The sequence below is a fragment of the Lissotriton vulgaris genome, chromosome 3_1 (assembly GCF_964263255.1).
Source record: "Lissotriton vulgaris chromosome 3_1, aLisVul1.2, whole genome shotgun sequence".
Classification (NCBI taxonomy): domain Eukaryota; kingdom Metazoa; phylum Chordata; class Amphibia; order Caudata; family Salamandridae; genus Lissotriton; species Lissotriton vulgaris.
In genome coordinates, this window is record NC_141689.1 from 810,869,838 (window position 1) to 810,891,921 (window position 22,084).

A 22,084-nucleotide genomic window follows, 5' to 3' on the forward strand; every position below is an offset into this window, starting at 1 on the left:
GCACATGGAGCTAAGAAGAACAGCTGCGCTGATGCTGGGCATCCCACTAGGTGTCAAGGGTCGAAGAATCATCAGTCTGTATGGTGGAGCAGGAGTAAAGAAAACAATCATTGGCATAGCCAATAGCTCTCGCCTTTGGGACCTTATAAGTGTTTAGCCATGCAACAGTTGATGTTGTTACACCAAGGATATTGTGCTGTATAACTAAATACTTATAAGGTCCCAAAGGCGAGACCTATTGGCTATGCCAATTCTTGTTTACTTAGAAACATGCCAGAGCATACATCGTTGCAAAATGTATGCAAGTGACTAGCACAAATTATGTGCACTTGAAGCCCAGAACCGTTGCCTGTCGAGTCTCACAGCAATCAGCAGTGTATGCAAATCTACTGAGGGCAATTGAATATGAATGCCTTACCCAATAAATTCCCCCCCCCCCACGCAGTCTGTGGGCTCTCCCACAGAATTTCGAGATGAGAGAAACAAAGGTGGCGGGCTATGAGGATTGCCAACAACATTGGAAGGTGCATCCTCGTAAGTTTTACCAATGCAGATAGCCTAAATATAATAAGCGCATCACAATCAAAAGAAACAAAACTGCCCACGAGTCCTGAACTAGGCAAGAGGGAAAAGAAGCACCAGGCACTGGGGAGGGTAGAAGAAGTAGTACCTTAATCATATAGTGAGGAGCGGACGGCCACTAAATTAAGTAGAATCAATCTGTACTTGGCCCATGCTTCAGGAAGAGAATGGAAGTGATGGTTTAGCCTGCGATGGCAAATAAAGAGGCACCAAAGAAGGGTGAGAAAGGCGCCCATAAATGGTAAGCAATGGGCAGGCTGCATACTCCTTGTTATACACAACACTCTTGCAAGCGAGAGTGCATGCACAAGCAGAGCATGCACTGTCGCAGGCTCGACCTAAAAAGGGAGGAATGTAGTAGAAATGCCGTGCAAAACAAGAATTCCCCATGCAGGGCTTTGAGGAATGTCAGGAATGAGGAACTCATGTGCCACGCAGCACTGTCTGGGGCTAGTAACTGGTGTTAACTCAATGGTAATTACATTAAATTAATTGCAATGGCGAACTCCTGACAGAGATCTTCAAAGGACCTTCTCCAGCAAGGAGCCTTCCAGGAGGACTAAGCAGGCAGACGCTGCACACAAAGTTGCGTTGAACTATATTGTGAGGAGCCGGGCAATTTGTTTACCCTAATACACTTTTCATGAAGGTAAACACATTGTCCAGTCATGCAAATAAGCAACAGTGCTTTTTGCTTTTTTTCCTGCCCACATAGCAGGGGTTAAGGTACAATTCCAACCCAGGGGTAGAAAAAATTGGCAAAATTTCAGCGCTTCATTTCCATAGGGGAATTTCACCCAAGGGGAGTGGGTTGATGTTTTTGTTTTTGTGTGTGGAATAAGTTACTACAACTTCCACAAAGCTAAGGGAATCAGATATAAACATCAGGTGATAATCCTCAAGAAAGGAGGAGGTGCCAAATTGTGTTTTGTTGCTCTTGTGAGAGGGAAGAGAGATTGCATTGATTGATGATTGATATGAAAATGTTCAGGTAGGCAAAATTAATTTATCATTAAGGTTACTTTTGGTTGAGGTGGTGTACTTTAATGACTTGTGTTAGGATGTGTATGCCCCTGGTGGACAGACAATGGACCTGATTACAGGCGGCCCATTAAACTGCAATGCCTGTTTGTTCAGACAATGCATATACAAGTGGTGTGTTGTTTAGAGCACCCAGTAATTATCAGGTGGGATAAAGTTTGCATCTTCCTTAAATTTTGCCAAATCTAACCTGCCTAAATTTAACTGAGTAAAGGTGTAGCATTATGAGAGGCATACAATTTTTAGAGAAATAAGCACCAAAATATGCATGTTATTACCCAAAAACCAGCAATAGATCATAATTATTGCAAACCCCGGTGTCGGATTTTATCAGGTGCAATAATTATTACCCTGCAACAGGGTCCACTCCTAATCAGTGCTTAATTTGAGCTAGTGGTTTCCGGTTCTCGTCACCGGAACTTAATTGTCCTCACCGGCGCTTGGGACAGCCTGCCACAAGGTGGCGCTGTCTAGATAATTTAGATAAGACCATAAGAACAGGTATTTATTAATGCTATATTCATTAAAAATCCCTATTACCTGCTGCCAAAGCTATAGTGATAGCCTTGGGGGTCGAATAAGTCCGAACTGTTACTGACGGTTAGTAGTTGTGTTGGTACTGTCATTGACAGCATAGTAGGGCAATGTGTGGTGGAAGCTGCAGTGGCCTACTGATGAGAGTCCTGGCACTTATTATTTTTTTTTAACAAATTAAGCACTGCTCCTAATAAAGTCCTATAGGTCTTCAAATGCATTGGTAGAAAAAAAATGAATGTGATGTGTTATACGAAAAAAGAAAAGTGATTTATGATTTCATTTCGGAAATATAAATTAAAATTTGCTAACAAAAAAACTGGAATGCAGTGTTTTGTGTTCTACACACAGGAGCGAGTGCACATCCAATCAAAGCTCTAAAGGCCTATAATGAATTGCAGTTAATGGAGTCACAATAAGGGGTGTTAGTGGGGAGCAATGCTTGGCATTGTTCGATTAATATAAAACTGAAAATCAATTATCTATTACAGAGCAACACACTACGCAAAAACTATCATACCATGGAGATAGTCCTAACGCATTTAAGTGCACTTTTTCAAAATGTAAATATGCTCGCGCTGTTCACTCGAGACATCTCTTTTACCACAAAATGGCGTGCGCACGCGACCATAACTGCTCTCATCTCCGCACCGACATTTCGAATAGGCTTTTGTATTGGAATAAAGCCAGCACCAGATGGCCCGCCTCTGCTATTCTCATGTGATGTATCACACCCAGAGAGCGCATCATCATTTTTTTGCCCTTTCTCGTCCCCTTGAAACAGGGCTCGAGTCGGGGTACAACGCGGGTGGACGGCATCCCCCCACTTATTTTAAGGGGTTTTATCGGGTGGACGCCGTCCCCCCTGTGCAAAAGCTGGACTTTCGATTATGGCGTTACTCGCCCGCACGGCCGGCTGCCCCGTCGATCTCCCAAGTCAGTCTATCTCCTATCAGGACGCAAGCTGGACCGTTAGAGGAGCTCTCAGAACTGGTGGCGGCACTGTTTATGTCAAGCCTTCCGATGCTCTTAGGAACCTGTTCCTGGGGTGGACTGGCAACAAACTACAGCTTTACAATGGCGAGCTAGCAGAGGACATGGTTACACAGTCACTAACTGAGATGAAGGAACAATGGGTTTGATGAGAAGAGACACCCTGCGTTTTGCGGCATACGTCCCATTCTGCAACCCTCTGAATTACCTCCCCTCTGCTTCTAGGACAGATTTCGAAGCTTCTGTCCAAACTCAATTGTTTAGCATATAACTACTTAAGCATCACTTACCAGAAATGTTCACAGCGTGCATTTTGAGATATGAGCACATTAACGCAAAGTACCATTGCAATTCATGGACAGTGAAACATACATCGTTGTACAATTCCTTTCCTCGTTACTGTACATGTATTTACCATCTTGCACTGGTGGTAGCCTGGGCAATCTTTGCTCTCCCTGCTAGTCCACTCTGCTCCCTTTTCCTTTGTAAAGTATGGCAGGGACAGTAGCTCTTTTGCCCTTTGCCATGCGCTGCGGTAGACTCGGACACCTTCGCAGGGCAGCCGGCAGAAAAACAATTTATCCTGCCAGCTCCTGCCGTGACGTCACTTCCGGTGACACCACCTAACTTGGAGCGTCCCCCCACTTATTTTTTTAGGACTTGTGCCCTGCCTTGAAATGATATTCTTCGGAGTCCCTCAAGAGTGGTGACTTGCAGCTGTTAGAGACATTTATTTTCCTTTTGGAGAACTGATCTCACAAGATACAGAGCCGTGTGTGATTTATCAAGCCAGAGCGCTGCTGCGAGACTCCCTCAAAGCCCTGAGTCCTTGGGCTCGCAGCTGCAGCTGCCAAGGTCCCATATAAGTGGTGATAAATGTTTAAAAAAAACAAGAATTGGCCGTGCGCGCGCCTCACGCTCAGTATAGAGGAGCTGGGGGTAGTGGAGGCCAGCAGAGTGAGCAATCTGTGGAGGGGGAGGGGGAGGGAATTGAAGTGCAGAAAAAAGCACGCAAGGTTTAATGAGCCTTGACAGAAACCCAGATGACTGCACGCATGCACAAGCACGTGCACGTATGCTTGAGGTTAGGAAAAGCCTGTGGTAGCACTTTCAAAAGCCACTCACTTAATTTCTCGAAGTGCAGCGCATGCGTTGGTTCAGTGAGACCTAAAAATGAAGAATAGGGAGGAGGTGTAAGGATGGGGAGGGTGGGGGAGGCAGGGTATCAACATGGTCAGGGAGTAGGTAGGAAGGTCCACAGAGGGGGAAGCTGGAGAGGGGCTGTGAGAAAAGGGGAGACTGAGAGGAGAGACAAGGAGGGGTATATAGATAGTAAGGGGAGGCCACAATGGAGAGGGAAGGAAGGGGGAGGTGGCGGGGTGGGGAGATCATCAAGAGGCGGGTGGAGAGGCGAGGGGAAAGAAGTTGGCCTCCCTCGAGAATGGCAGGAATCGGCTACACGGCATGCAGATAGGGTGACCAACAGTCCGTAAATTTCACGGACAGTCCGTAATTTGGACCTCGCGTCCGTTGTCCATTAGGATACCTTTTACGGACGCCTTTTGTCCGTAATTTTGCCCATCACAGGGAGCAGCACTGCTCCCCTGTGAGAGGCCCCACCTTCCTGATGGGGCCGCCTCAAGCTCCTCCTGGAGCACAAGAGCAGCCCCTCCCCGCCCATTGTCATTCTGTATGGGGCTGATTGCCACATACAGAATGACAATGGGACAGTCTGGGCTGGTAAAGCATGTGGCGGCCTCCTCCTGCCTCACTGTACAGCAGGGCATTCTGTAAAAGAAAAGGTAAAACGCTAAAGCTGCAACTTTAGCAACGTTATAAAACAGTTCATATAAAGAAGAATATAAAATAAGTTAAAAAGAATGGGTTATCTTTCTTTACCCCTCTCATCATTTTTTAACTGAAGTATTTTCAAGATTATATTCAACAAAGCCATGGTTACTGCTTTTTTATTTTAAGCAACTAACAGCCATTGACAAAGCCAATAGTCCTAGTTTTTGTTGGTGTAATGATACTTGCTGTATTATATATATATATATCTGGATGCAATGAGAAACAACATAATACCAGTCGGGTGGAACACTATGCTAGCGCTGATTTTTAGCCTAGGTGTTTTAAACTACACCCTTAATTACATCTAACACCCCCTTTGAAGAGACCCCCCCCAGTTTTTTTACACCACTTAAAGCCCTGGAAACAACACCATGTCACAGTCATCTCACATCCTGGCACTGTGCATCATGCATGACTCATGACTTCTACGTTTTCACACTGCCTATGTGCAGGGGCATAGTGAACTCTCCTCCACCTCACCACACGCCTTGCTTTAGGAGCCACAGCAAGGTGCAGTTCTTCATGGGCCTCTTCTGTCTGCAACTCTGCATATAATCTCTGCTCATAATGTGAAAAGATGGGTGAGTAAATAAGTGAAGGAATGTGTGAATAGCTGGAAGGACTACTGAAAGGATGAATGGATGAATGAAAGGGTGAATGGATAGATAAAAGAAAGGATGGATGGACGAGTGGAGGTATGGATGAGGGAAAAGGTAAATGGATGTATGGGTGGAAGGGTAGATGGATGGGTAAAAGGGTAGATGGGTGTATGAAGGATGGATGGATGAGTGAAAGCTTAGATGATGGGCGAGTGAATGGGTGGATAGATGAGTGAAAGGATGGATGGATTGAATTGATAAGTGAAAGGGTGAATGGATGGATGAGTGAAAGTGGGTAGATGGACAAAAGGATGAACAGATGAGTGAAGAAGTGAAATGGTGGATGGATGAGAGAAAGGATGGATGGATGAGTGCAAGGATGGATGAGTAATAGGATCAATGAATGGAATAAATGAATGGATGAGTAGATGGATGGGTGGATGATGGATGGATAAGTGAAGGGGGGTGGGGAAAGAAAGGGAGGATAAATGACTGAAAGGGTGAATAGGTGGAAGGATAAGTGACTGGGTGGATGGATGAGTAAGTGAATGAATAAATGGCTGGATGGGTGAAAGGGTAAATGGCTGGATGGATAAGTGAATAGATGGATGGGTAAAAGAGTGGATGGATGACTGTACGGATGGATGGGGTGAAAGGGTGGGTAGATGAATAATGGATGGATGAGTGAAAGGGTGGATGGAGGGATGGATGAGTAAAATGATGGATGGAAGGATATATGGTGGATAGGTTTGCAAATGGTTGAATATGTTTGGATATAAATGGGCACATAGATGGAAGGACATAATGAATGGTAAAAGACTGAATAATAGATAAAAGAATGATTAAACCTTGTAGCACCCATTATCTTAAGTAGCATTTCCTACACATTGACTTTTACTTTAATATGAGTCCTTGTCTATATAATGTGTGTGATGTAACGCACTTTGACACCCTGCCCTACATAATTGTGATGAGTAACACTATCAGAGAAATTAAATACACATGAGAGACGGTCTAAGTGAATATGAGGGGCACCATTGAAGGGTGGTAGCCAGGCAAGACTGGTCGGACCGGGCATTTGGTGTTTTCCTGGGCGGCTGGAAAGGGGGGAGCGTTTTTTTTACTGGGGGCTGGCACTGCAAAGTTCCTTGTATATCCAGTAGTTTTCAATCAACAATAAAAGCGGCCTCACTTATATTCAGGTGTGGTTCACCATTGTCTGGTGACTAATGTACCTGCTGGAGCGAGATGCGAATTTTGAATTGTCTAAGGCAGCAAGCGGCGGCCATACTGAAAAACCGTGAAGTGCACGATTGTCTCAACCTAATATAAACCGATTTTGACTTGTACTTAGGTGGTTGTCTATTTACTTACTTATATACTATTGCGGGACCACCTCTGACGTGTCTGTAAAACTTACCTATTGTCCAAAGTTTTGTCCTGAATTTTGACCCTTTGTCCTGAATTTTTACACTCACCATCCTGAATTTGCACCTATGCCAGTTGGTCCCCCTACATGCAGAGATACTGATCCCAGAACACGGATTGGGATACAAAGGGGAGAGGGGAAGGGCGAGTGTGGGGATAATATCTCCACTTCAGGGGTTATCTCTCAGGAAAGGCGCTCCATGTCTCCGCGAACTCCTCAGCCTGGTTCCGGAAAACACTCGTGTGACGCTGTCCATTTCATCACCACTGTCTAGTCTTCCGGAGATGGGGGCATGAGAGTTCAATGAATCTTGACTTAAGCCATTGTAACATTCCAAATGACACTGCCTATTGATATTACAGTAAGATTTTACTGGGAACTTCAGACGTAAAATAGTGGTTGAATCTTTCAAAGTGTTTTGCTTGGATGAAGCTGGGAGACCTGTGTCATACTTGTATTTTAAGGTTCAGTGCAGCTATCTTATAGTTTGGTACCGTGGATGTGTGCATCCATTAATTCCGATAACATTGAGATGTATGCACTTCAAATTTCTTCTGCTACCTTCCACGCAATCGCGTTAATTAATTCACCCTGAAGAGGCTAATGTCTCCTGTCTGTCCGTTTTTTTTCTGTGGACTAAATACCTTGCTGAGAGGTAAAAAAAATTGCTTTCACAAACAATGTGGCTTCCTTACTGATGCCTGCTAGCTAGTCTTCTTGCTTTTTGAAAAAAGCATCTGCGAACTGGTAGTTAATATTTGATAAAGGTAATTAAGCCCATCAAGTCGAATAATCGATCATGCTAGGTACCGTGGGAGACATTTTTACGAATTTAATACATAGGAGCCCTGTGCTTATCTCAGAAAACAAATGCTAATGTGTAGGTAATATTTCATGCAGCTCCGAGGAAGCTCCATTTATTGGTAGACTTAATTTATTTTGTGCGAGCCAGCGGCAATATTCACGAACAGGTGTAATATTGAAGATGATACACAATTGAGTAGAAGCTCAAAAATCATTAATGGCACTCACGGGAAGAAAAGAGAATCCTGAAACGGGGTGTTCTCAGTTTGAAGCGTTTGATGTGCTGGCGGCATTTCATTACGGGGCGCTATCGCGTTTTTCAGCTTCAAAACAAATTTTGTCTGAACTAGATTATTTCAAGAGTCATCCTTTAATTGGGGGGGGGGGGGCATTCGTGTGTGTGTGTGTGTGTTGGTGTGCTCTAATTCGGCTTGCACACTTTAATATTCACTGTGTCAATGTGGCATTATGCATTTCCAGAGGCATTTTCTTGAAAATCCCACGATGAAAGCCCTTAGGCCACTATTTTAAGAACGCATCTTTGATGTGACAGCAGCAGCTCCAGGGCTCTTTCGTGCTTTTTTTTTTCAAGAACGCTTTGCTAAAATAAGCTGAAGCAGAGAGTGAACCTTTTAACCTAAAGATGAGGTGTTTCAAGTTCGACTATGATCTATGCAACTTTTCTTTAAACTCTAACCTCCCAGACGGTGGTTCGCGAAATCCACTCTCTCGGATCACATCTCTACGGCACCTCAGAAGGTTCAATTAAGATGCAAATATACTCTTATTGGATGGTGATTGCCGCTCTAAGGGGAATATTTAAATTCCCTCTGAACCGTACACCTTTCAGCCTCCCTGGTATTAAAATTGGAATTAGAGTAAAGCTTTAAAGAAGATCTTCGCAGACTTTGCTATCTGCTAAAACATATGTTCTAAAATATATACGAAATATAAGCTGGTTTAATAGGTTATTACAAACATGCCAAAGTGTCACTTTATATGAAATTAAAAATAATATCTTTGTTTCTCTAAATCATTTTTTCAGTCAAACTGGCATAACCGAACTATCCCACAATAAATAATTGCCTATGAAGCCTCACAGTGGCTTTTTAAAACGAAGCAATATGTGGGGGATTAGATAGAACATGTGTTCTTTCTGCAGGACATAAGTGATTAATAGGGCTTGCTGGATGATTAATTCTATGCTGTTATGGTTTTATTTTATAAACACCATTGTGCATATTAATGCCTGTGTGCACTTTAGCTCACTTTATTTATATTTCATTTGTGAATGCGCATCCCGCCATTGAAGTGGTCCCAAAAAGATCAGTGAGAGAGAGAGTGTGTGTGTGTGTGTGTCTGTGTGTGTAAGATTATGTGTGTGGGTATATAGACACCTACAAACACACACATATAAGGTATTAAACATATAAAATGTATCAACTCACTAAAGAAGGCATAGAATAGGTCAAAATGTAAAATTCATGTAAAAATTCTTTTGCGACTTAAGACCTCCTGTTACACTGAGGAAAGCTAAACAACCATCTTCCAATTGTCAGTGTGTGAGGCTCAAATGTGCCGAAGGTGTGTCTTCAGCTTGACAGAAAAAGTTATTCACTTGATCCTGCTAATATTTGAGACACATTGTCATGTGATTTTAAATACATTGAGCTTGTGCAGGCTTTAATAGGCGCATGCTGAGCGAAAGGCCTGAGTTTTATCCCAGCCAATTGCATTCTTTCTAATTCAGTGCATTGTTCAACTTGAATAAGTACATGCCATGGTTTGTTGATTCTCTTTATAACATGCACGCCTCTCCCAGTGTCTGTGCGGCACCCTGAGATTATCAGGACCTCATATATGTCTGGCCTTTTTGCCAATTCTTGGATCGGCTTTGACATCCTGCAGTTCAACGTTAATACGTTTCCCCATTAGTAGGTCTTCAGAATGTGTTAAAAACTAAAAGGTTCCTGGCTGGGCTCTAGGATAAACAAGGTGATGTAATCTTTCCATATTTGAGCTTTCTTCCATTGACTGTTACATTTGGGGTGTTCATAAGGTGAACTGACCTTGCATTGTCCTTTGGGTTTGGCTTTTCTCCTAATCAGCTGTCTGTTGGCAACTGATAATGCGGTACAAATGGGGGTGGTGCTGGACGGAGCATCTGAACCAATCAAACACTCACACCCAGTCAACAGATCTGGGTTTAATCCATCACCGTTCTTTAGCCCACTCTGCCATCCCAGTTCAGACATGGCCATATGCAAATCAGTCTGACCCTGTGCCTCATGGGAACAGTCCAGCCCGAACTGCCAAGCCATGCCTTCCCTGGACCGGAAACAAATATCTGAGGACCGGTTTCTGGCATTTCAGCTGTCTTCAGCCCGGCTTGCTTGAATCCAGTGGCAAAGTGAGCAAGGGACTCATGTCTGAGCATACCCTGCCAAATTATGGCGAACAAAGCGGAACAAAAGAGGGTGGTGATGGACGGAGCAGATGCGAATTTTGAATTGTCTAAGGCAGCAAGCGGCGGCCATACTGAAAAACCGTGAAGTGCACGATTGTCTCAACCTAATATAAACCGATTTTGACTTGTACTTAGGTGGTTGTCTGATCTGTCTATTGAGCTCCATGCTTCCTTTGTAGATTAGATGTGTGATAGGTCACTGGTTTCTTCTTTATGCGGTTTGTTCTCTGATGGCCAATGTTTGCCTTAGTGCAAACATCGTTAAGTAATATGGGCTGGAACAAAATCTGTGTCCTTTTTCCATTATGTAGACATCAACAATGGTATGAAATGAAAATGTTCAGATTTTTTGTACAAGTGTAAACTTTGCATATTGTGGCTCAAAGTCATCTTACATACGAAAAGCAGGGCCAACGAGAGGGTAGGAATATATCAATGAAACCGGTTGAGTATTAGGTAAAAAAAAAAATAACCTAAAAACAAGGGAAGTTTGGAAAAACGAATAGATTGCAGTGAATGAATCTATTCATGAAAAGTGGGCAGAGTTAGAGCACATTTGAAGTTAAATTGCATGCATTGTCTTTACACTAATACACGAATGAGTCATTTCTATACAATAACATCGGACCAGATGGAAGAAGCCAGCAATCACAATATTTTTCGCGTAAAAAGAGACACTTGAATGATTTAGGTGTATTGCAATAACCTAAACACCTGTCAAATGCCTTTCAGACTGCCTTTGAAGCCTCACTAGATATTCATCTGTAGCTCACAAATCGCTCCACCATTAAACAACACAACTGTACGAAACTGGAGTATTGTAATTCTATGTCAAGACCGGAGGCGAGGATTATGCTTTTTTTTCTTCACTTTTATTCAACAGCAGCCATTTTAAAGTCAGACAAAACCAACATTCACGTAAATCATAGGGAATAAACAGTTGAACAATAGAGTGCCAACAGATAGAGCGTCCTTTCTTTTTTTTTTATTTCTGTAATTTTTTATTGTATATAAAAAAAATATATATTTACATGGAGCATACATGAGTGTCGGAAAGAAAGAGGAGAAAAAGAAAAGAGAGAAAAGAAGGCGCGGGGGGGTATAGTAATATTGTCCTGCAATAGTTCGTTCCTTGCCATGGTGCGTGGGGTCGGATAGTTCTACTGGTCCGAAAAGGAATAAGAAGTCCGTTATCCGAGTCTTGCTTGGCGTTGTCTTCTTTCCCCCCATTGATCTGCCTGGTGGGTATAGCACCCCGGACGTGCTTCCTCTTTCTTCGCTGCTCGCAGCCAAGATAAATCATGCCTTTGGTTTTTCTTATTACTTTGCTTATTGTAGAATTGTTCCATATATTTGATGTAAAAGTTTCCTTGTACTGTTTACGGTTGATTATTTGTTTACCAATGCATGTATTGTGTGCGCTGTGCCGTTAGCCTTAACAGCAGTTTCCCTCACGGTGCATTGGTGAAGGGCGCAAGCGCGCCATTATTTCTTCTGAGATGTGCACGGCCCTTCGTTGGTTTGCGACTTTATTCTAATTCCTTCCATTGCAGGTTGTTCTTTGGCTTGCGAGTTGCCGCTTCTGTGGAACTCACAAGCGGCCGTGGGAGCGTCGCAGTTCCCTAGCGGCCGTGCTGTTGGTGCCGGGGTGCAGTGCTTGGTTGCCACCGCTAGAGGACTCTCGGCAACGTGTCCAACACAGCGAACGCTCCCGGGAATCCACTCATTCCATAGCACGTCCGAACCAGAGCAGCATCGCCGCAAGAGCCTGGTCTGTGTGTCTGCCCTTACGTCCCTGACCCGGGTCGGTACGATTGCCATTAGGGGATTGTCATTAGGCATATTTTTCAATTTAAACACCCCTTGCTTTCTCCACGCCCATTCTGGGTCTGTATCTGCCGTTAGGCAGTGGAAAGTTATTTGTGTTACTGGGGGTCTGTGTTTCTTTAGGCCACAACGATCTTGCATTAAAGTAGAGTCTGTAGTGCAAAATGTGTCTGCTGGGACCCGTGCCGGCAGGCTGCCCTTGAATATATACTAGGCATCAGGGCTGTTGGGGTCCCTGGCTCTGCCCTGATTCCTGCGAGCGCTGCCCGCCTACTTTTCAGGCTGACACCCAGCCCCCCTATGATTTGAGGCATTCCACCTCTTGACCATACTTACCTGGTACTGTTACTAACCTTCTACTTACCTCAGCCATGGAGGGTATCAAGATGACACCTACAGGGATGATCAATGGGAGGAGGATCCTCTTTCAGCCCTGCCTTGGGACGACACTTTCTATGATGCAGTGGACGCTTCCATCCACAATGCAGTGGACCAGGCCATGACTCCCCTGGAGGAAAGGCTGACCCAAAAAATTGACTAGGCTTGTGATGAGTTGGCAAGGGCCTCCCAGGCTTCGGCAACTGACTCTTCTTGCAGCGCCCCCTCCACGGACCAGCAACAGCCACTGGCTAAGAGCGCCAGGGACGCTGGAGGGGAATCCGATGCTTTCGCCCGCCTTAAGCAGGTCTTCCTTGCTAGTACCGCTGGTATTTCCATTCCTCCAGTGTTTTCCTCTACCCCCAACGACGGGGATCAAGGGGACGCCGATGACGGGGACGCGGATGATGCTACCGAACTGTCCCGCTCTTGGCGTCCTTCCCGACCAGCTCAGGCTCCTGGGGGGAAAAACCTCTGTGAAGGCATGTTGGATCTGGACAACATCCTCCATCCGAGGTCCTCCGACTGGGACCCTTCAGGGAAGGTCGCCCAGTATGTGGCCAGTCAAATCTCCCACCAGCTGGAGCCTCCGACCCATAACTGCCTTAGGGCAGAGTGCCCTAGCCCTTCCTTGGAGGGGAAGGTAGCCGTCACTCCCGATATTGATCCCAGGATGGCTACCTTTCGCCAAAAATTTGTTAAAGATCCCAAGAAGGGCATTTTCAGTTCCTGGCGGGCCTTTGGGTTTTCTGAGGGGCTGGACGAGGTAGGGGCCACTCGTCCGGCCGTCCCAATCAAAACAGAGGGCAAATCTCCAATCCCGCACAGTATAGGACCATGCCTGCTTCGGGAACTTCAACCCCACCCATGGACGGCAAGGCAAGGACAGAGGAGGCAGAGGAGGAGGTGGCAACTCCAATCCTTCCGTGAGTGTTCTCCCTTCCTACCTTCTAAAAGTAGAGGGCCGTCTGGCGTATTTTTTCCAAATGTTGACTTCCATCATGGGGAATGCTTGGGTCCTTCAATCGGTAAGGGGTTTTCACACAGAGTTTCACGGATTCCCTTATCAGTGTGCTCCCCCACGTCCCCTCTGTTTTTCCGAGGCAGAATCTGTTTTGATCGATCAGGAAGTCCATTCCCTCTTAGAAAAGGGAGCGATTGTGGAAACCCTACCACATCCCAGAGGTTTCCTCAGCAACCTCTTTCTTGTAGACAAGGTGGACAGGGGTCAGTGACCGGTCATCAATTTACTCGAATTCAACAAGTGGCTGTTATACCTCCATTTCAAGTTCAAGGGCATCCATCTGCTTCGCAACATTCTTCGTCCTGGAGACTGGATGGCACGCTTCGACCTCAAGGACACCTATCTGGTGATTCCCATCTTTTCCCCCAACGTTGGTTTCTTCAGTTTCCTTGGCAGAACAGGACCTACGACTTCGACACCCTGACTTTTGGTCTGTCCTCTGCCATTGGTGTTTCACCAAGGTCCTGCAGCCAGTGATAGAACGCTTAAGGGCGTCCGGCATGAGATATCGTCTATCTAGAGGACATCCTGCTGATGGCACAGGATCTGGAAACTCTTTCTCGTCAGTTGCAGACTACAGTCGATCTCCTCCAGAACCTCAGTTTTGTCATAAACGAAACAAAGTCCACCCTGACTCCGTCTCAAAGAGTGGTTTTCCTTGGGTTTTTAATAGACTTGGTGAAATACACCCTCAGCCTTCCATTGCGCAAGATGAGAAAGATTCAACACGAGATTGCGAGGGCTCTGGCACAGACTCAGATTTCCCTCCGTCAGGTAGCTCGACTGGTGGGCTTTCTGTCGGCATCCATCAAGGCCATTTTTCCGAGCCCACTCCATTAGAGAGCACTGCAGCGCCTCATTGCAGCTCATCTGTGCAGGGGTTGTCCTTATTCTCACAAGGTGTGCCTGTCATCAGAGGCCAGGGAAGTCCAACAGTGTTGGCTCTCCAACATGGAACCATGGAATGGGTGTGCCATTTTTGGATCCACACCATTTTTCCCCCCACTGGAGTGACGTTTACCATCCGGAGACTCACCAAATGTGGAACAACATCTATAACCTTATGGCACTCAAACAGCCCCACAAGGCGTGTCCTCACCCACAATTGCTCGGTGGATTTGGTGGATAATGCAAGAAGCAGGCATTGATATGCGAGCTATTGGGGTGCACTCGACCAGAGGGGCAATGGCCTCTTAAGCATTTACCCTTGGGGCTCGTCTAAAAGACATTCTGAATGCTGCAGACTGGTCTTCAGATTCCACCTTTAATCGGTTTTACTTCAAACCGGTTATTGATATGGCTCATTTGGTTGTGAACAAGCTTTAAACAAGCATAATCCTTGCCTCCGGTCCTCACATAGAATAAAAAATTTCCTAGCTAACATACGGAAAGCTTCAACTCTATTAAGGACTCGGAGGCGAGGATTTTCCCACCCAGGGTACAATGCTTGACTCCTTTCCCTCCCTCGGATTGGAGTAAGTAACTTCTACCTTAGTTTTCATATAATGTATTTGACATAATGTTGGTGATTGGCATTGTTTCTCTCTGCAGGGTTAATTCTTAACCATTTCTGGAGCGTACGCTTTACTCTGTGTCTTGCAGGAGACTTGAATAAACATGACTCCTGATGTGCTTTAATTGGCTGACCGAGCGACGAAAGAGTCGGCATGGACAGAGGCAGAGGACTATTATCACCAGGGGGATCTCTGATTGGTGCCGATGAAAGGACACTCTATCTATTGGCACTCTATTGTTTAACTGTTTATTCCCTATGATTTAAGGGAATGTTGGTTTTGTCTGACTTTAAAATGGCTGCTTTTGAATAAGAGCGAAGAAAGAAAAGCTTAATCCTCGCCTCTGAGTACTTAATAGAATTGAACCTTTCCGTTACTTTAGGTAGGAAATATTTCATTTTATTTATATGTGCTTACTACCCCCGACAAGGCAATTAAGCACTTTACGTTGGGCAGCACGCTGATCTTCACCCCAAATTTAGAGGTTAATCCAGTATCATTAGTTACTGATTGTTATTGGGATTAATGGATGAGGCAGAAGTGATTAGGAATTGGAAGGTTGCATAGGAGTTGATATTGTGATCTTGTTAATTAGTTGTTGGTAATTTGCATAAATATAATATTGAGAATAAGATAAACTTGCATGTGACAGAGTAGGTTGTGTTCAGAGAGAGGAACCATGTTGAGGATGAAAGGAAAGGAGAGGGACATTTTAAAGAGAAAAAAAAGAGAGGTGACAGTCTGAATTTTAAAATTAAGGTCAGCTTTTCATGCCAGACTTAATGGATGTAAACAATATGTTTGAGAAAGAATGCAACTTAAGGATGCAAAAATGCAGAAAGAAACATTATTTACTAGCAAATATTGGACTACATTAGGTATTTTTGATAGGCACTAGAATCAGTTAAACCATTTGTTTGCTGCAAGGCTACTGCTATGCCATTGATCCAGCCAGGTCAATTGAGGAGCTCATAAGGTGAAAGTGAAAAATAAACTCTAGACACATATGTAGAGAAATAACAAGAGCTTTAGGCTGCACTCAGAGGAAGCAGTCCTTCAAGATCATAGCAGTGTGAGAAAATACATGGGAAAAAATGTACACATTGAAGAGGAGATTCTGCAAATGTTGGGAGTGGATGACTTTTGTACATCCTCTGGTTTGGCTAACAGTAATATTTGCAAAGCACAGTGGGGTGAGGCCAAGCCTTTTGTCTACCATGATCACATTCCATTGCAGAGTCTCATACCCCTTTGTAGCTGTGTTGGAGGTGATCCAGAATGCCGTGCTGTAAGGGGCATCACCACACAAAGGCTAAGTCTGTAGAGGAGCCTATCTCACCCATGCACTTCATATAGCGTTTCTAAGATCATAATTATGCTGGGAATGCATTCACCACCCCAGTAAAAATGTGTTCTCCTTTCACCACAGTTTAATGCCATGTCTTCTCACACCTTATGGCCTTGTGCACGTCGTCTTATCAATGGTACCAATTCATCTCCTCGATGTCACTTTTGGAAGCATAGAGGTCTCTGTTTTTTTGGCCCCTCTCCTTATACCACAGCCTAAAAAATTGGTCAATGCCCCATGCCGTGCTATCAGGCCACATATTCAGATTAGGTATTACTTGAGGGGAGTAGGAGTCCACCTCAAATGCAAATTACAATCCATATCAAGATGAATCACTAAAGTAACTTAATCAACCTGTGCTAACCCCTGTGGTACCCTGTCACAAAGCAGTTAGGCTTACCTTAAGGGCAGTGTTTAATGAACTTGGGCAGTACTCACACAGTAAAATATTGTAATAAATTAAACGACATCAAAACGAAAAAAATCCAATAAGTAGAACAAGAGATAAGGTTTTTTAAAGCTTGCATTGAAAATAGTCCCAAAAATCACTAAGTGCCCACCTCAGTAATCCGTTTGAGCTAGACTGGTTCAAAGTCAAAGTATAAAGCTGATAACAATGGATCACACATCAGATACAGGGACCAGGTTTGTCCCGGTTAAAAGTTTACCTTTAGACTTAGAAACTTTTATGGAGAAAAAGTTGTTGTTGATGAGTAGTTGGCAGGACAAGCTGGATCCAAAGCAGGGCTTGACGAAGGCAGACTGCTGAAGAGTGACGTCAGGGTGCAGTCATCAACGAAGGTGGAAAAGCTTCAAGAGGGTGAAGGGTGAAGTCTGAATTACATGTTCATGAAAGCTTCGCGATTGACAGGATGATGCTCAGAGTTGGTTTTGATGAGGCGTTCCACATTTGGACTTAAAAACGTTTCTGGAAGTTATATCTCCTTCAGCAGGGCATACCAGTCAGCTGAAGCCCACCAACAATTCAATGTGATTGCGGCACCTTCTATGGTGATCCTGGTCTCTGTCCATATTCATGGCAGAAAGCTCGCAACACGTTTCTAAGTCCCAGCTTTTGCAGTTTTGACAGAAGGAGTGCACTTTAACACGAGCCAAGGGTCAGGGACTTGCAGGGCACCATTTGGGGGTTTGTACTCACTCCAACAGAGGCTAGCAGCAGGATCCAAGGCAGGCACAGTTGGGGCTGGTCAGCTGGGCAATTGTAGAAAGAGAGGCTTCTGGAAACCGGCTGTGTGCCCATAGCTTAAGCAGGATGTAAGTCAACTGACCCCCTGGAGTCACCACCAGGGTAATGGGTTTAAAGTAAGTTGGTCCAGTCTTCCTTCGGGTTCTATAGACAGCAGGGATATCCTTCTTCTGATACTCCACAAGTCCAGGAGTAATCTGAGGAGAATGTCACATCTGAGGAGACGTCATATTTATTCACACTGTCACTCTGTGGGGTAACTCCTGGCCACTCCCTAACCAACAAGGTAAAAGTATCTTAAGGAGAACCTATTCACTTTTACAGCACTTCCTGTGTGTTCTTCAGTAAATTCTCCCACAGCCCTGGCCATCCTGTTCAAGAAGTAAAGCACCTTCCCACACCAAAGCCCTTTCTCCCCTATCTAGGAGCAATCCACATCTCACCACAAGAGAGCCATCAGCATGCAGAAGGCAATAGACAATGGCAAAAAGACCCTTTTGGTGCGGGCAGGAAAATGCAATTTTCTGAAAGTGTCACTTCTAAAAAAAGTAGCATGAAATCTGACTTGATCATTAGGTTTGATTTTAAATTACTATTAAACAATGCCTCAATTAATATTTCGAACTGCTCCTCAACTGAAGCTAAGCACTGCAATTAGTTATAGTACAATCCAGTGTCTTCCATTGGAAGGGCCAGTCTTGCCACAGCAAAAAACTACTTTGGCAGGACATGTAAAAATAAAATATACATGTCCTACTTTTTAAATACCATGAACCCCGCCCTATAGGCTTTTATGGGACCTACCTTAGGGTTGACTTTTAAGTATTTAAAATACATTAGGTCTGGGAAAAGGTTGAACTGTCAGTTTTAAAACTGCACACCCGAGCTGCAATGGGGGCATAGAAACATGTATTACAGTGCTACTTTAGTGGGTGGCACAAAGTACTATAGACAACAAAAACTGATTCAGCAAATAAAGGCAAATAGTCTGGGGAAATGCATACGCAAAAGATTATTAATTCCGACACCAATGTTTTCGGCTCTAACTTTCCCTGAATGCAATTCCCAAAATTGACCTGTATAACCCTGCCTAACTTGTCCCCTTGCCAACATGCTTTCCACTATGATCTGATTTCTTCCGCCTCAACAACTTCAATCTCCCCACCATCCTTCCCTGTCCCTTACTCAAACTGATCCACCCAACCAGTAACAAGAGAAACCATCAATTGATTCTATTTACAACCAAAAAACTGATCTCAACAAAATACTATACCTACTCATCAGCCACTAAACATCAATGACAAACCCCTTTAAACCTGCTCCGTCAAGAACTGCTCTCCATCCTCTTAAAGCACCCTATTGTACTACCCCACCTACCATGCCCACCTTAAAAAATCCTTGAGATTTTTCCTACTGCCTATCTACACAGTAAATGACATTACTGAATGTCCCATTATCCAGCTACACAGAAAGTGACATCAGTGAATTTTCCATTATGCATCTGCACAGGAAGTGCCATCACACAGTTTCCCATCATCCATCTACACACAAAGTGACATTTCTGGATTTCCCATCATCCATCTGCACAGGGAGTGACAGCACTGGATTTCCCATCATCCATCTGCACAAGAAGTGACATCACTGGTTTCCAACCCACTGTACACAGTGCTCCTTCGTCCTTCCACTTATTTTATGATGTCTGCAGTGCGGATGTGGCACTGAGGTGCCAAAGGCAAGTCAATCTGTACCTGTCCATGCTTGGGCCATGCCCAGCGCCATGAACTCTCATTCTCACCTACCCATGATACTTTGCTGTGGACCTCTATGCTCTTAACCCCGTCACTGCTCGCAGCTCGTTCTGCCACATCACACCACACAACACGGAAGGAGCGTTCACATTCACCTCCTGCAAGTTCTCATGCACTCTCCCACACCCTACACCAACCACTCACGCACCAACAGCACCCAGCTTCCCATTTACACTCACACAGACCAAACACCACCCAAACAACATGCCACACTTGGATTTATGCTCCTCAACACCTGCTTGCTCACCAAAAATGCAGCAGAGATATGAGATCTACTGCATGACCATGCTACCGACCTCCTCTTTCTCATGGAAACATGGCAAACCCCAATCTTGTCATGGACATTGCAACAGCCACCCCTGCCAGCTACAAGATTGTTGGCAAGACTGGCAGCACAAGCCTGGAGGTAGAGTTGCCATCACATTCAAAGATATCATCAGCTGCATCACATACAGAGACAACAACACCAGCTACATGGAAGACCACACATTCAAGATATGCATCACAGCACACTTCTCCCTCAGCAGAGCTATACAGACCATCAGGACCCTGCACCAATTTTGCAATCGACATCATGGACCTCGTTGCACCGCTCATCATCAACACAAGTACCTTGATCCTCCTTAGAGATTGCAAATTTCACTTAGAAGACCAAACCAACTACCCAAACTCTATGCCCTTCTAGAAAACCTTCGAAAACTTGGCAACAACCAGCATGTTCCCAAAGCCACCCGAACTGCCAGACAACTATTGGACCAAGTTTTCTCCTCATTCAACAACAACCCAGTTGACATGCCAGCAGCTATGACCTGTATAGACCACACACTTTAAGTTTCAGCACACCCATCGCACACATCCACAGACCCACCACCACTGGAACCACCTTTAGTAGCTGGAAAAGCATCTGAGAAGAGTAGTGGGCTTCTGCCCTCTCTAAGCACTCGCCTGACCATACCAGTGACTTACTGAAAACCATCAAAAACCGAAACAACTGGATAAATGCATGAGCAGACATCCTCGTACATCTCAACTGTAAAACAATGTCAAGAACCCCACCACAGGCCAGCTGGTACACAGATAAACCATGGATGTCAAATTATCACTGCAACCAACTGGATTGCAAATGGAAAACATGTCTAGAACCGCAGACTAAGACTTCTTCAAACAACCCTGATATGCTTCCCCTAGTAGACACCGAACACCAAGCGCACAGCTCTTGTAGGTTGCATCAATGTTAACAGTAGCAAAGAAATCTTTGCCACCCTCAAAGACAACACCACAGCTCTTGCTGCCTCTGGCAACATCACCCCCTCACAAGACCTGTGCAACAAATGTTCAGAATTCTTCTGTAACAAAATCACCTCCATATACAGTGACTTCAACCCTTAACCAGAACCTGTCACCCTAGTAACTCAACTTCCATCATGGCCGATGAACAAACCCTGAACTCATGTCCTACCATCGCCCACCTTTAAAATTTCTGCTACCATGAAGACCATCCACTGAGGCATCTGAACCTTCCCCACCATGCCTTCACCAAAGGGGTCCTACCGATCAGCGAAGCACTAACACCCACCTACAATACCTCTGGTGACTCAGCCACATTCTGGGACACCTGGAAACATATTACCATCATTCCCCTAATCAAGAAACAACCCAGTGACTCAGCTGCACTTTCCAACTACAGACCCATCTCCCTTCCACCAGACCACTCAAATATCTTAATGAAACTAATCAGCCAACACCTCACAGCCACCTAAGAAACCAGTAACTCTGCAGCTTCTCAATGCCATGCAGTCTGGATTCAGGCACAAGCATATTACATAAACAGCACTCATTTCTGCTAAAGATGACATCTGCTTGATCCTTGACAGAGGAGACATGGCAGACTTTATCCTCCTGGATCTCTCTGCAACATTTCATAGTTTCAACCCCATCCTCCTAAGGCACCTGCACGAGATTAGAACCCAATGACCAACTCACTGCTGGATCGGCTCATTCTTAACAGATAGAAGACAAGCTGTCAGTCTAGCATCTTACTCCTCTGAAGCCCACCAACTCAACTGAGGAGTTCTTTGAAGCTCATTGCTCAGCCCCATCATCTTCAACACATACATAATCCCTCTGGTCTATGTGATCTACTCACACAACATCAACATGCTCCCTTATGGAGACAAAATTAATTAATTAATTAATTGTGGGTTTGTAATGCGCTAGAATCGACTCCAGAAGGAGTATCTCTGCGCAGTAGACCGCTGGGGAACCCATCCTGGCTTTCCCTGTGAGATGGTCCCTACTGGGTATCTCCAAGGTGAAACCAGGCATCCCTGGCATATGTGGGGGGCCGTTGTGGAGATGAGGCAAGCTAATGCCCAGAGTTGCCGAGTGTGATCCCTGGTTAGAGTAGGCACCGAGATGAGAATTATCAAGTCCGCTGACCCTGGTCCACGACCCTGCCGCGTCAGGAATTGAACCCTGGTCCTGGGCCGTTCTCTGCTCTCGGGTCTGCCGCCTCTAACCAGTGAGCCACACCACTCCACTTATGCAACTTGTACTCTTATTCAGGTGGTGAACTCTACAAGTTCACCCCCTGAATAAGCAAATTCGCTAACTGGAAGAAAGCCAACTGTCTCAAGCTAAAGACTGAGAAGGCTGAGGTAGTAGAACATCTCACCATT